This window comes from Scyliorhinus torazame, chromosome 15 (assembly GCF_047496885.1).
Source record: "Scyliorhinus torazame isolate Kashiwa2021f chromosome 15, sScyTor2.1, whole genome shotgun sequence".
NCBI classification, from domain to species: domain Eukaryota; kingdom Metazoa; phylum Chordata; class Chondrichthyes; order Carcharhiniformes; family Scyliorhinidae; genus Scyliorhinus; species Scyliorhinus torazame.
In genome coordinates, this window is record NC_092721.1 from 134,568,146 (window position 1) to 134,584,726 (window position 16,581).

Consider the following 16,581-nt stretch of genomic DNA (forward strand, 5'->3'; position numbering starts at 1 on the left):
GATTAGTACTTGGAACTATGATGTTGTTGCCATTACAGAGACCTGGTTGAGGGAAGGGCAGGATTGGCAGCTAAACGTTCCAGGATTTAGATGTTTCAGGCGGGATAGAGGGGGATGTAAAAGGGGAGGCGGAGTTGCGCTACTTGTTCGGGAGAATATCACAGCTGTACTGCGAGAGGACACCTCAGAGGGCAGTGAGGCTATATGGGTAGAGATCAGGAATAAGAAGGGTGCAGTCACAATGTTGGGGGTATACTACAGGCCTCCCAACAGCCAGCGGGAGATAGAGGAGCAGATAGGTAGACAGATTTTGGAAAAGAGTAAAAACAACAGGGTTGTGGTGATGGGAGACTTCAACTTCCCCAATATTGACTGGGACTCACTTAGTGCCAGGGGCTTAGACGGGGCGGAGTTTGTAAGGAGCATCCAGGAGGGCTTCTTAAAACAATATGTAGACAGTCCAACTAGGGAAGGGGCGGTACTGGACCTGGTATTGGGGAATGAGCCCGGCCAGGTGGTAGATGTTTCAGTAGGGGAGCATTTCGGTAACAGTGACCACAATTCAGTAAGTTTTAAAGTACTGGTGGACAAGGATAAGAGTGGTCCGAGGATGAATGTGCTAAATTGGGGGAAGGCTAATTATAACAATATTAGGCGGGAACTGAAGAACATAGATTGGGGGCGGATGTTTGAGGGCAAATCAACATCTGACATGTGGGAGGCTTTCAAGTGGCAGTTGAAAGGAATACAGGACCGGCATGTTCCTGTGAGGAAGAAAGATAAATACGGCAATTTTCGGGAACCTTGGATGACGAGTGATATTGTAGGCCTCGTCAAAAAGAAAAAGGAGGCATTTGTCAGGGCTAAAAGGCTGGGAACAGACGAAGCCTGCGTGGAATATAAGGAAAGTAGGAAGGAACTTAAGCAAGGAGTCAGGAGGGCTAGAAGGGGTCACGAAAAGTCATTGGCAAATAGGGTTAAGGAAAATCCCAAGGCATTTTACACGTACATAAAAAGCAAGAGGGTAGCCAGGGAAAGGGTTGGCCCACTGAAGGATAGGCAAGGGAATCTATGTGTGGAGCCAGAGGAAATGGGCGAGGTACTAAATGAATACTTTGCATCAGTATTCACCAAAGAGAAGGAATTGGTAGATGTTGAGTCTGGAGAAGGGGGTGTAGATAGCCTGGGTCACATTGTGATCCAAAAAGACGAGGTGTTGGGTGTCTTAAAAAATATGAAGGTAGATAAGTCCCCAGGGCCTGATGGGATCTACCCCAGAATACTGAAGGAGGCTGGACAGGAAATTGCTGAGGCCTTGACCGAAATCTTTGGATCCTCGCTGTCTTCAGGGGATGTCCCGGAGGACTGGAGAATAGCCAATGTTGTTCCTCTGTTTAAGAAGGGTAGCAAGGATAATCCAGGGAACTACAGGCCGGTGAGCCTTACTTCAGTGGTAGGGAAATTACTGGAGAGAATTCTTCGAGACAGGATCTACTCCCATTTGGAAGCAAATGGACGTATTAGTGAGAGGCAGCACGGTTTTGTGAAGGGGAGGTCGTGTCTCACTAACTTGATAGAGTTTTTCGAGGAGGTCACTAAGATGATTGATGCAGGTAGGGCAGTAGATGTTGTCTATATGGACTTTAGTAAGGCCTTTGACAAGGTCCCTCATGGTAGACTAGTACAAAAGGTGAAGTCACACGGGATCAGGGGTGAGCTGGCAAGGTGGATACAGAACTGGCTAGGCCATAGAAGGCAGAGAGTAGCAATGGAGGGATGCTTTTCTAATTGGAGGGCTGTGACCAGTGGTGTTCCACAGGGATCAGTGCTGGGACCTTTGCTCTTTGTAGTATATATAAATGATTTGGAGGAAAATGTAACTGGTCTGATTAGTAAGTTTGCAGACGACACAAAGGTTGGTGGAATTGCGGATAGCAATGAGGACTGTCGGAGGATACAGCAGGATTTAGATTGTTTGGAGACTTGGGCGGAGAGATGGCAGATGGAGTTTAATCCGGACAAATGTGAGGTAATGCATTTTGGAAGGTCTAATGCAGGTAGGGAATATACAGTGAATGGTAGAACCCTCAAGAGTATTGAAAGTCAAAGAGATCTAGGAGTACAGGTCCACAGGTCATTGAAAGGGGCAACACAGGTGGAGAAGGTAGTCAAGAAGGCATACGGCATGCTTGCCTTCATTGGCCGGGGCATTGAGTATAAGAATTGGCAAGTCATGTTGCAGCTGTATAGAACATTAGTTAGGCCACACTTGGAGTATAGTGTTCAATTCTGGTCGCCACACTACCAGAAGGATGTGGAGGCTTTAGAGAGGGTGCAGAAGAGATTTACCAGAATGTTGCCTGGTATGGAGGGCATTAGCTATGAGGAGCGATTGAATAAACTCGGTTTGTTCTCACTGGAACGAAGGAGGTTGAGGGGAGACCTGATAGAGGTATACAAAATTATGAGGGGCATAGACAGAGTGGATAGTCAGAGGCTTTTCCCCAGGGTAGAGAGGTCAATTACTAGGGGGCATAGGTTTAAGGTGAGAGGGGCAAGGTTTAGAGTAGATGTACGAGGCAAGTTTTTTACGCAGAGGGTAGTGGGTGCCTGGAACTCGCTACCGGAGGAGGTAGTGGAAGCAGGGACGATGGGGACATTTAAGGGGCATCTTGACAAATATATGAATAGGATGGGAATAGAAGGATACGGACCCAGGAAGTGTAGAAGATTGTAGTTTAGTCGGGCAGCATGGTCGGCACGGGCTTGGAGGGCCGAAGGGCCTGTTCCTGTGCTGTACATTTCTTTGTTCTTTGTTCTTTGTACTGATAAGGATACCTTATTCGAACAGATGACAAAAGCTTTCCAAAGGTTTCTGGGGAAACATTTGATTCTGATGACCCAAATAGGTCAGCCTGCAATAAGGCAGAATATGGAAGACACACTAGTAACAGGATGGCGAAATCGTATGGCTACGAACAGGGCTCAAGACTATAGACAGAGACCGAGACAAGGAAATTATGAAGACAGAAACCCAGTTAGAACCTACAATAGGAAGATGAACCCCAGTAATGCACGGGGCATGATAAATCAATGTTTTCGATGTGACTCTCAATACCATTATGCTTTCAACTGTCCAACTCGTCATGATAGTGTTTGAAGCGACACATGACACGGAAGAGTCAGAAGAGGAAAAAGATAGTGACCAGAAAGAAGGCATTGTCCTATTGACAAGCAGTTTTACGCCGGTAATGAGGGTGTTGGTTGCAGAATCCTTCAACTGTGCTGTATTGGACAGTGGCTGCACATCTACTGTGTGTGGAATTGACTGGTTAAAATGTTACCTGGACTCTTTGAATGCTGAAAATCGTAACACGGTTAAGGAATTTGAAAGTTCCACAAGTTTCAGGTTTGGGGATGATAATACTCTGAAGTCGCTGAAAACAGGGGTGATCCCTTGCAATATTGCCGGAGTGAATCATTTCATTAGCACGGATGTTGTATCAAGTGAGATACCTTTGCTTCTGAGCAGACCATCGATGAAGAAAGCACACATGAAACTGGATATGTAACAGGATAAGGCAACAGTTTTTGGAAAGACGGTGGACTTACAATTTACACAGTCGGGACACTATTGTATTCCATTACTGACAAATAATTTTTCAAGTAGTGTGGTTAAGGATGTGTTAATGGCAGTTGAAAATGGGACTTTAGCTGATTAAAAAGCTTGTGGTATTAAAACTGCATAGGCAATTTGCACATCCGTCTCCTCGGAGGCTGAAAAATTTATTAAAGGATGCAGGGGTAAGGGATGACAACTATACTAAACTGATAGAACAGGTTAGTGGGACCTCCGGTTGCGGTGATGCACTGCTAAGCCGCACGTTTCGGCACCTCCCGTTCCAACGGACTTTTGGGCTCCTATCGGGAGCCCCAACGGAATTTTTTTTCAACCTAACCCAGTGTGGGGTGACGAAGGAAGGAGTCCCCCCGGGTGTGTATGGAAAGGAGCGGTGGTAGTGGCCAGATTGCGAAGGATCCTTTGGAGCAGCGGCAGAGAAGAGAAGGGAGAAGCAAGATGGCGGCGGATGGAGCCCAGATGGTATGGGGCCCGGACCAGCAGGAGTTTCTCCGACGATGTGTGGAGGAGCTCAAGAAAGAGGTGCTGGCGCCGATGCTACTGGCAATCGAGGGACTGAAGGAAACACAAAAGGTCCAGGCGATGGAGCTCCGTGGAGTGAAGGCAAAGGCAGCCGAGAATGAAGATGAGATACAGGGCCTGGTGGTAAAAACGGAGACACACGAGGCACTACGCAAGAGGTGCATAGAAAGGCTGGAAGCCCTGGAGAACAGCTCGAGGAGGAAAAACCTACGGATTCTAGGTCTCCCCGAAGGAGCAGAGGGAGCTGATGTTGGGGCTTATGTGAGCACGATGCTCCACACACTAATGGGAGCTGAGGCCCCAACGGGCCCCCTGGAAGTGGAGGGAGCGTACCGGGTCCTCGTGAGAAGACCAAAGGCAGGTGAAACACCAAGAGCAATAGTGGTGAAGTTCCATCGCTACAGGGACAGAGAGATGGTCCTGAGCTGGGCCAAGAAGGCACGGAGTAGCAAATGGGAGAATGCGGTGATACGTGTGTGTCAGGACTGGAGTGCGGAGGTGGCGAGAAGGAGGGCGAGCTTTAACCGGGCCAAGGCGGTGCTCCATAGGAAGAAAATAAAATTTGGGATGCTGCAGCCAGCGCGACTGTGGGTCACGCATCAGGGCAAGCACCACTACTTCGAGACGGCGGAGGAGGCATGGACATTCATCCAAGAAGAGAAACTGGACTAGATTTGAGAGTTTGATGTTTGGAGAGGAGCAGCGAGGTGGTGGTACAGAAACGTAAAGTGGGGAGGGGAGGGCTATTGTGCAGCAATGTTGGACGGGGAATTTTTCTCCCCCCAATGGGGGGAAACACGAAGAAATGTGGGCGCCGGTGGGAAAAGGGACAGGGAAGGGGAATGAGGGAACTGCGCCATAGGGGGCGGGGCCGAGAGGAAAGCGTGGGTATTTTCCCGCGCTATGGAAATTATAGCGGGAAACGGGCACAGGAAGGAAGGGAGCCCCACACGCAGGGAGGTCAAAGAGTGAACGGGGGAAGCCGAGGTCAGCCAGAGTTAGCTGACTTCCGGAAGCAATATGGGGGGAGTAATCAAGCTAGAGGGGGATCTAGCGGGCGGGGGGGGGGGGATTAACTGGGTTGCTGCTGCTGAGTGCAAGGGGGAGCTGGTAAGAGATGAGGTGGTCGGGGCGGGAAGGCGCTGCCTGGGGGACAGACGGGTGCGTGGGACCTGGATGAGGAGATGGCCTAAAAAAGGGGGTGGCTAGTCGGTGAGGGGGGGGGGGGGTGGTGGGGGTGAATGGCCCCCCAATCCGGCTGATCACGTGTAATGTGAGAGGCTTAAATGGGCCGATTAAGAGGGCACGGGTGTTTGCGCACTTAAAGACACTGAAGGCGGATGTAGTCATGCTCCAGGAGACGCACCTGAAGGTGGCGGATCAGGTTAGATTAAGAAAAGGATGGGTGGGACAGGTATTCCACTCCGGGTTGGACGCAAAAAACAGAGGGGTGGCAATATTGGTGGGGAATCGTGTATCATTCGAGGCGAAGAACATAGTGGGGCAGATATGTGATGGCGAGTGCAGACTGCAGGGCGAGGCGGTTGTGCTGGTGAATGTATATGCCCCGAATTTGGATGACGCGGGATTTATGAAGCGAATGCTGGGACGTATCCCGGACCTGGAGGTGGGAAATTTGATAATGGGGGGGGGGGAATTTTAACACCGTGCTGGATCCAGGGCTAGACCGGTCCAGATCCAGGACCGGGAGAAGGCCAGCAGCGGCCAAGGTGCTTAAGGGATTTATGGAACAAATGGAGGGAGTGGATCCGTGGAGATTCGCCAGGCCGATGGCTAAAGAGTGCTCTTTCTTGACTTCCGGGTGCGGTGATGGCCAGCTAAGTCGCACGTTTCGGCACCTCCCGTTTTAACGGACTTTTGGGCTCTTATCGGGAGCCCCAACGGCAATTTTCGAAGGCTAAACCCACTGTGAGGCAACATAGAAGGGAGTCCCCCCGGATGTGAATGGATAGAAGAGATAATAGTGGCCAGATTGCGGAGGATCCTCTGGAGCAGCGGCAAAGAAGGGAAGTGAGAAGCAAGATGGCGGTGGAGGGAGGCCAGTTGGTATGGGGCCTGGAACAGCAGGAGTTCCTCCGGCGATGTGTGGAGGAGCTCAAGAAGGAGGTGTTGGCGCCGATGCTGCAGGCGATTGAGGGGTTAAAGGAGGCGCAGAAGACCCAAGAGATGGAGCTCCGTGGAGTGAAGGCAAAAGCTGCCGAAAATGAGGACGAGATACAGGGCTTGGTGTTGAAGACAGAGACGCACGAGGCACTGCATAAGAGGTGTATGGAGAGACTGGAAGCCCTGGAAAATAGCTCGAGGAGGAAGAACTTAAGAATCTTGGGTCTTCCCGAAGGGGCAGAGGGAGCGGAGGTTGGGGCGTATGTGAGCACAATGCTCCATACCTTAATGGGAGCTGAGGCCCCGACGGGCCCCCTGGAAGTGGAGGGAGCGTACCGAGTCCTCGTGAGACGACCAAAGGCAGGAGAAATACCTCGAGCAATAGTGGTGAGGTTCCACCGCTACAAGGACAGGGAGATGGTCCTGAGATGGGCGAAAAAGACACGGAGCAGCAGGTGGGAGAACGCGGTGATCTGCGTGTATCAGGATTGGAGTGCGGAGGTGGCGAGAAGGAGGGCGAGTTTCAATCGGGCCAAGGCGGTGCTCCACAAGAGGAAAGTGAAATTCGGAATGTTGCAGCCGGCAAGACTATGGGTTACACACCAGGGTAAACACCACTACTTCGAGACGACAGAGGAGGCGTGGACATTTATTGAAGAGTTGGACTAGATTTGAGAGAGTGTTTGAAATGAAGTAGCGAGGTGGTGGCAAAGGACTGTGAATCAGATGGAGGAAACTTTTCTTTCCCCTCGAAGGGGGGACACACGAAGAAATGTGGGCACCGGTGGGGAAGGGGAGGGGGAAGGAGAGAGGGAGCTACGCCATCAGGGGTGGGGCCGAGAGGGAAGCGCGGGCTATGTTCCCACGCTATGGAAATTGTGGCGGGAAAAGGGGACGCAGGAAGGAGGGGGCCTCACATAATGGGAGACTAAGGATAAACGGGGGAAGCCGAGGGCAGCCAGAGTTTGCTGACTTCCGGAAGCAATATGGGGGGAGCAACTAAGCTAGAGAGGGATCTGGGGGGGGGCGGGGGGGGTTAACTGGGTTGCTGCTGCTAAGGGGAAGGGGGAGCTGTTACGGGATGGGATGGTCGGGACGGGAGGGCACCATCCGGGGGATAAGCGGGTGCGTGGGAACCGGGTGAGGAGCTGGTCTAAAAAAGGGGATGGCTAGTCGACGAGGGGTGGGGGGGGGTAAAGTGCCCCCCAACCCGGTTGATCACGTGGAACGTGAGAGGGTTGAATGGGCCGATTAAGAGGGCAAGGGTATTTGCGCACCTAAAGAAGCTAAAGGTAGACGTGGTCATGCTTCAGGAGACGCACCTGAAACTGGCGGATCAGGTCAGATTAAGAAAAGGATGGGTGGGACAGGTATTCCACTCGGGCTTGGATGCGAAAAATAGAGGGGTGGCAATACTGGTGGGGAAACGGGTATTGTTTGAGGCAAAGACCACAGTGGGGGTAGATACGTGATGGTGAGTGGCAGATTGCAAGGTGAGGCGGTGGTGCTGGTGAACGTATATGCCCCGAACTGGGATGATGCGAACTTTATGAAGCGTATGTTGGGGCGCATCCCGGACTTGGAGATGGGAAAGTTGGTAATGGGGGGGGGGGGGGGACTTCAACACGGTGCTGGACCCAGGGCTGGACCGGTCCAGATCTAGGACCGGGAGGAGGCCGGCAGCGGCCAAGGTGCTTAAGGGCTTTATGGAGCAGATGGGAGGAGTGGATCCCTGGAGATTTATTAGACCACAAGGAGTAAAGAGTTTTCCTTCTTCTCCAGGTCCACAAAGTGTACTCCCGGATAGACTTCTTTGTCCTGGGAAGGGCGCTGATCCCGAAGGTGGCAGGAACGGAGTATTCGGCTATAGACATTTCAGATCATGCCCCACATTGGGTAGATCTGGAAGTAGGAGAGGAAAAGGAGCAGCGCCCACTCTGGAGATTAGATATGGGACTGTTGGCGGACGAGGGGGTATGTGGAAGGGTGAGGGGATGTATTGAAAGGTACCTAGAGATCAATGATGACGCAGAGGTCCAGGTGGGAGTGGTCTGGGAGGCGCTGAAGGCGGTGGTTAGAGGGGAGCTGATCTCCATAAGGGGAAACAAGAGGGTAAAGAAAGGGAGAGATTGTTGGGGGAGATTTTGAGAGTGGATAGGCAATATGCGGAGGCTCCAGATGAAGGGCTATACAGGGAAAGACTGGGAGCACTGACAGAAAAATATGGGTTGCCACCTGGGAATGCATTTCGCTATATGCAAGTGAGGGCATTTGTGAGGCAACAGGTGAGGGAATTTCCGCAGCTCCCGGCGCAAGAGATCCAGAACAGAGTGATTTCGGGGGCATGGGTGGGTGATGGTAGGGTGTCAGATATATATAGGGAAATGAGAGACGAGGGGGAGACAATGGTAGAGGAGCTGAAGGGAAAATGGGAGGAGGAGCTGGGGGAAGAGATTGAGGATGGGCTGTGGGCAGATGCCCTAAGTAGGGTAAACTCTTCGTCCTCGTGTGCAGGCTCAGCCTGATAAAATTCCAGATTCTACACAGGGCACATATGATGGGAGCAAGGCTGAGTAGATTTTTTGGAGTGGAGGATAGGTGCGGGAGATGCGCGGGAAGCCCGGCGAACCACACCCACATGTTTTGGTCATGTCCGGTATTGCATGGCTTCTGGGTGGGTGTGGCAATGGTGATCTCGAAGGTGGTGGGGGTCCGGGTCAAACCAAGCTGGGGGTTGGCTATATTTGGGGTTGCAGATGAGCCGGGAGTGCAGGAGGCAAGAGAGGCCGACGTGTTGGCCTTTGCATCCCTAGTAGCCCGGCGAAGGATTCTACTTATGTGGAAAGAAGCTAAGCCCCCGGGTGTGGAGGCCTGGATCAACGACATGGCAGGGTTTATAAAACTGGAGCGGATAAAATATGCATTAAGAGGTTCGGCTCAGGGGTTCACCGGGCGGTGGCAACCGTTCCTCGACTATCTCGCAGAGCGATAAGGGAAAATAGGAAAGGCAGCAGCAGCAACCCAGGGGGGGGGGGGATCATTTGGGTCTTCAGGGGTTTTATGTGTGTGTTTATATATTAGTTATTTATATTTGATTTCACAAAGTTACTATTTTAGTTATTATTTCTGTTGTTTCTTATTTTGTTGTTGGCAGTTGCCATTAGTTAGCATATTATTTATTTAAAAAAACGATCAATGTATATATTATTACAAAGTTGTAAAATGGGAAATTTTTGTTTGATCGAAAAACTTTAATAAAATATATTTAGATTTTTTAAAAAAGAGTTCTCTTTCTTCTCCCACGTCCATAAGGTATACTCCCGGATAGACTTTTTCGTTTTGGGAAGGGCACTGATCCCGAAAGTGGCAGGAACGGAGTACTCGGCCATAGCCGTTTCAGACCACGCCCCGCATTGGGTGGATCTGGAACTCGGGAAAAAAAAAGGAGCAGCGCCCACTCTGGCGACTAGATATGGGACTACTGGCGGATGAGGGGGTCTGCGGAAGGGTGAGGGGGTGTATTGAGCGATACCTGGAGGTCAACGACGATGGGGAGGTTCAGGTGGGGGTAGTATGGGAAGCGCTGAAGGCGATGGTTAGAGGAGAGCTGATCTCCACCAGAGCCCACAAGGGGAAACAAGAGGGCAAAGAGAGAGATTAGTGGGGGAAATTTTGAGGGTGGATAAAAAATATGCGGAGGCCCCAGACGAAGGGCTATACAGAGAAAGACGAAGACTACAGACGGAGTTTGACCTGCTGACCACGGGAAAGGCAGAGGCACAGTGGAGGAAGGCACAGGGGATGCAATATGAGTATGTGGAAAAGGCGAGCCGACAGTTAGCCCATCAACTTCGGAAGAGGATGCCGGCGAGAGAGATCGGGGGAGTTAGGGACGAAACGGGAAATATGGAGCAGAGAGCAGGGAAAGTGAACGAGGTGTTCAAGACCTTTTATGAGTGGCTATATAAGTCCCAACCCCCGGGGGGAAAAGAAGGAATGCTACACTTTCTGGACCAGCTGAGGTTCCCGAAGGTGAAGGGGCAGGAGGTGGCAGGTCTGGGGGCGCCAATCGAGGTGGATGAGGTGATTAAAGGACTGGGGAACATGCAGGCAGGGAAGGCCCCGGGACCAGACGGGTTTCCGGTGGAATTCTACAGGAAGTATATGGATCTGTTGGCCCTGCTTTTGGCGAGAACCTTTTAATGAGGCTAAGGAAAGAGGGATGCTACCCCCAACAATGTCGGAGGCGACGATATCGCTAATCCTGAAACAAGATAAAGACGCGCTGCAATGCGGGTCATACAGGCCTATCTCACTCCTAAATGTAGATGCCAAACTGCTGGCCAAAGTGATGGCGACAAGGATAGAGGAATGCGTCCCAGGGGTGGTGCATGACGATCAGACAGGGTTTGTAAAGGGGAGACAACTGAATGTTAATGTACGAAGGTTGCTGGGGGTGATGATGACGCCCCCACTGGAGGGGGAGGCAGAGATAGTGGCGGCGATGCAGAGAAGGCATTCGATAGGGTGGAGTGGGACTACCTGTGGGAGGTGCTGAAGAGGTTTGGGTTCGGTGAGGGGTTTATTAGATGGGTCAGACTCTTATATGGGGCCCCGATGTCAAGCGTAGTCACAAACCAGCAAAGATCGGGGTATTTTCGGCTACATAGGGGTACAAGACAAGGGTGTCCCCTGTCCCCGTTACTGTTCGCGTTGGCAATTGAACCACTGGCCATAGCGCTGAGGGATTCTAAGAAGTGGAGGGGGGTGCTTAGAGGGGGAGGGGAACACTGAGTGTCGCTCTACGCAGATGATCTACTGCTATACGTTGCGGACCCGGTAGAGGGGATGCCAGAGGTAATGCAGATACTTAGGGAGTTTGGAGAGTTCTCGGGATACAAACTAAACATGGGGAAGAGTGAGCTCTTTGTAATGCACCCTGGGGAACAGAGTAGGGGGATAGATGCTCTGCCGCTGAGGAGAGTGGTAAGGAACTTCCGATACCTGGGGATCCAGGTGGCCAGGAACTGGGGAACCCTGCATAGACTTAACCTGACGCGACTGGTGGAGCAGATGGAGGAGGACTTTAAGAGGTGGGATATGGTGCCACTGTCGCTGGCGGGCAGAGTGCAAGCAGTTAACATGGTGGTCCTCCCGAGGTTTCTTTTCGTGTTTCAGTGCCTCTCCATTCTGATCACAAAGGCCTTTTTTTAAAAAATAGATAGGAGCATTACGAGCTTTGTGTGGGCAGGAAAGACCCCGAGAGTAAAGAGGGGGTTCCTGCAGCGCAGTAGGGACAGAGGGGGACTGGCGCTGCCGAGTTTGAGCGACTACTATTGGGCCGCCAATGTGTTGATGGTCTGTAAGTGGATGAGGGACGAAGAGGGAGCACCATGGAAGAAGCTGGAGATGGCGTCCTGTAAGGGAACGAGCCTAAAAGCGCTTGTGACGGCGCCGCTGCCGTTCTCCCTGAAAAGGTACACCACAAACCCAGTGGTGGTGGCAACCTTGAGGATCTGGGGGCAGTGGAGGCGACACAGGGGAGTGACGGGTGCCTCGGTGTGGTCCCCGATAAGGAATAACCAAAGGTTTATCCCAGGGAGGATGGATGGGGGGTTCCAGTGTTGGCAGCGAGCAGTAATTAGGAAGCTGAGGGACCTGTTTATAGACGGGATGTTTGCAAGTCTGGGAGCGCTAGAAGAAAAATATAAGTTGCCCCCAGGGAACGCCTTCCGATACATGCAAGTGAGGGCATTTACGAGGCAACAGGTGAGGGAATTTCCGCAGCTCCCGACGCAGGGGATCCAAGATAGTGATTTCGGGGGCATGGGTTGGAGAGGGCAAAGTGTCCGAAATATACCGGGACATGAGGGACGAGGGGGAGTCGATGATAGAGGAGCTGAAGGGAAAATGGGAAGAAGAACTGGGGGAAGAGATTGAGGAGGGGCTATGGTCGGATGCCCTAAATAGGGTAAATTCCTCGTCCTCGTGTGCCAGGCTTAGCCTGATTCAATTTAAGGTTCTACATAGAGCACATATGACGGGAGCAAGACTGAGCAGGTTTTTCGGGGTCGAGAACAGGTGTGGGAGGTGCTCAGGAAGCTCGGCGAACCACACACACATGTTCTGGTCTTGTCCGGCACTGCATGATTTCTGGGGGTGTGTGGCAAGGGTAATTTCAAAGGTGGTGAAGGTCCGGGTCAAGCCAGGCTGGGGGTTAGCTATATTTGGGGTTGCAGAAGAACCGGGAGTGCAGGAGGCGAAAGAGGCCGATATTTTGGCCTTTGCGACCCTAGTAGCCCGGCGTAGGATTCTACTCGTGGAAGGAAGCGAAGCCCCCGGGCGTGGAGGCCTGGATAAACGACATGGCAGGGTTCATAAGATTGGAACGAATAAAATTTGCGTTGAGAGGATCGGCTCAGGGGTTCTCCAGGCGGTGGCAACCGTCCCTTGACTATCTCGCGGAACGATAATGAAAAGATAGAAATGACAGCAGCAGCAACCCAGGGAGGAGGAGGTGGGGGGAGCACTATTCTGTGTTTTTGCTATTTGTTTTTCCTTTTTAGTTTTTGTTGTAAATTCACTATATTATTTAAATGTTATTTACCAGTTAATGTATAATCCCTTGTTGAGTTGTAAAAACGGGGACAAATTTTTGTTCGAAAAATTTCAATAAAATATTTTTTTTAAAAAAAGAACAGGTTAGTGACCGCTGTGAAGTTTGTAGGAAGTACAGAAGGACACCAGCATGACCGATAGTAACCCTACCTTTGGCCAGGGATTTTAGCGACATTGACCTTAAGATCTGGGATAAAGCAAATAATATATTTATTTTGCATTTTGTAGATTTAGCAACCAGATTTAATCAATCAACGATTGTACGAAGTAAAGAAAAGAGTAATTCTGGATCAAATCGTGGAAAAATGGATAGGGACAGGAATGGGTCCACCAGCAAAATTCCTTACGGACAATGGGGGAGAATTTGCTAATGATGAGTTTAGGGATATGTGTGAAAACGTGAATATCAGAGTTATGAATACGGCTGCAGAAAACCCATTTAGTAATGGTGTCTGTGAAAGAAATGCTGTCATCGATGACATGCTTCGTAAAATTTTGGCAGATCGACCAAATTGCATGCTAAATTCAGCTTTAGCATGGGCAGTACATGCAAAGAATTCATTGCAGATGGTTGGGGGCTATAGTCCTTATCAATTGGTGTTTGGTAAAAATCCTAAAATTCCGTCCATTTTGGATGACCAGCCTCCAGCTTGGGAGGGGACTACAATTAGCTCTGGTTTTGCTGAACATTTAAATGCATTACATAGCAGTAGAAAAGCTTTTTTGGAAGCAGAAGCCCCTGAAAGAATTCGCAGAGCTTTAAGACATAACGTACGGCCATCAGATGCCGTTTTTCAGCAAGGAGACATGATATACTTTAAGAGAGACAATTCTAATCAATGGAAAGGCCCAGGGAAGATTATAGGCACAGATGGCAAAACAATTATTTTGCAACATGGTAATCAAACTGTTAGGATCCATTCATCAAGGATAATGGGTACAGATTACAAATTTTCAAATTTAGACAGAGCAGACAGACATGACGAGGAACCAGAGTCATCTGGTTCGCATGTGTTACAGAACTATGAGGACCAACTAACTGATATAGACAGGGTTTCTGTGGAGGAACACAACACTTCTGATGAATTAAAACAGGCCATTTTTCCGAAAGGGCAACTGCCAAAAGTTGGTACAAAAGTGACATACTTGCCTGAAGGGTCTAGTCAATGGAAGGATGCAACTGTTATTAGTAGAGCAGGGAAGGCCACTGGAAAGTATAAACATTGGTTGAATGTACAGCATTCAGGGGAAGGAGTCAAGAGAATGGATTGGGAAAATGAAGTTCAAAAATGGAGGGCACAGAAACGCAGTACCAGTTCAGATAGTACATCGGATAGTGAACAGGTCCGCAGGAAAAGGTCGAGAACTATTGAAAGGACATCCCACAGCAGAAGGGAAAGATCAAGCAGTAGCAGTACAGAACAAGATACCAGGCGGGAGAGGCGACGTAGTTTGTCAAGATCTCAGAACATGAGTAAGACTACAAATACTAATAGGAGTAGAAGCCCACATGCACGTGAGATTTTGGTGGCTTCAAATAAATTTGGGGTATACACGGAAGTACCGGATAGGGGACAAAGAGCTCTATCCCACAGATGGATTTGCATGGAAAAGGTTCTTCCGGATGGAACTTATAAGGCAAAGGCCAGGCTCGTGGCAAGGGGATTTGAAGAAAACTTAGAAGATCAGGATTTAAGGGTAGATTCACCTACAGCAGGAAAGGTTATTTTAAAGATCTTCTTGGCTCTATTAGCCACAAAGGCATGGGAATGCAAGTCTATAGATATAAAAGCTGCCTTTTTGCAGGGGCATCAGCTCCAGAGAGACATTTTTCTCCGTCCTCCTAAAGAAGCAGCTAACACAGAAGGGGTACTCTGGAAGTTGAACAAATGTGTATATGGATTAAATGATGCATCTAGAGTCTGGTATTTTTCGGTAAGGTCAGTTTTGTTAAAGTTAGGCTGTTGCCAGTTGAAAGCACATCCTGCAATGTTTTACTGGCACTATAAAGGAAATCTTTCTGTCATTTTTATGATGCATGTCGACGATTTTTTGTGGAGTGGGACTAGTGAATTTGAAGCTGTTGTAATCTCTGGTTTGAGGAAAGAATTTGGGGTTGGAAGTCAGGCTTCCGGTGCATTTAAATATATTGGACTGGAAATTGGACAGACTAAGTTAGGGGCAACTTTACGTCAGCAATCTTATTTGGAAAGCATCACCCCAATAGCAATTAGAGTTTCACAAAAAGACGCAATGGTTTCAAAGATAGAAAAAGAGCAACTGCGAAGTTTAATTGGGCAACTGAACTGGTTAGGTAGACAGACTAGACCGGATGTGAGTTTTGATGTCTTAGAGTTGAGTACAAAAGTGAATGATCCCAAAGTGGAAGACATAATAAGAGCAAATAAAGCATTGGCCAGACTAAAAATGCAGGAGTGTGTTTTAAAGTTCTCGGTTTTAGGTGACCTTAAGCACTTGAAACTCATAGTTTATAGTGATGCGTCCTACGCAAATTTATGTGATGGGGTTTCAAGCGCAGGAGGTTTTATAATTTTCCATTTGGGGAACAATGGTAAATGTTGCCCACTTGTGTGGGAAACAAAGAAAGTAAGGAGAGTGGTAAAAAGCACTTTGGCTGCTGAGACGTTAAACTAATAACTAAAAAGTGGATATGGCTTTTTATATAAGTATGATATTGACAGAGATATGGGGATTTGGGTAATATACCTATTGACTGTCACATTGACAATAAATCCCTGTGGGAAAATGTGCACTCTACAAAAAATGTCAATGAAAAGAGGTTACGGATAGACATCGCAAGTTTGAAGCAGATGTTGGACAGAGGGGAAATAACACAAATTAAATGGGTCGACAGGAGCTATCAACTGTCGAACTGTTTTACGAAAAGAGGGGCAAGTTCACAGAAACGTTTGGATATTGTTAATGAAGTGCGCTTGTTTCTGTGACTTTTTTTTTCTTTCTCGTCCCAACAACATTGTGTGTGTTTTTGAGTTTCTTGAAATTTTGTTTTCACCTAATTTTTTTTTCTCCAAGGAAGGGGAGACTGTTAAGTAATGGGTTAAGAGACATTGCAATTAGTTGTCTCATTTATGTTAAGTATCCATTAATTGACACTGATATGTAAAGGGGCTTCAGGTGGCCTCTGTCAGGTGGTGTGTTGTTAAGAGTATTGTGAAGAGGCTGTGGAAGTTAAATAAATGGTGTTTGGTGAAAAGGAACAAGAACTTTAGACTCTTCATTTCTCAGCAGCTAAAACGTCTAACATACACTACATCTACAGGGCCCATTATCTACTTTGCTTGTTACATCTTCAAAGACCCCAAGCAAACACGATTTAGTTCATAAAACCACGCTGACTCTGATCATGCTCCACCTTCAATGGCAGTGCCTTTAAGCATGTTTTTGAATCTTCTCCTTAAAACCCTCTCCAATTTTAGACGCTTCTAGTTTTTTAAAAAAAAAACTTTGATGACCATACTTCATTTATCTACTCTATATTAGGCGACACGGTAGCACAGTGGTTAGCACTGTTGCTTCAAAGCACCAGGGTCCCAGGTTTGATTCCCGGCTTGGGTCACTGTCTGTGCGGAGTCTACACGTTCTCCCAGTGTCTGTGTGGGTTTCATGGAATCATAGAATGTACAATGCAGAAGGAG

General features: G+C 49.0%; 1 protein-coding gene across 3 annotated transcripts in view; it reads left to right on the plus strand.

The window, feature by feature from the left end:
• LOC140391834 (cullin-5) overlaps positions 1 to 16,581 on the plus strand; it is a 119,698-nt gene that overhangs the window by 93,326 nt on the left and 9,791 nt on the right. The window lies entirely within an intron of this gene.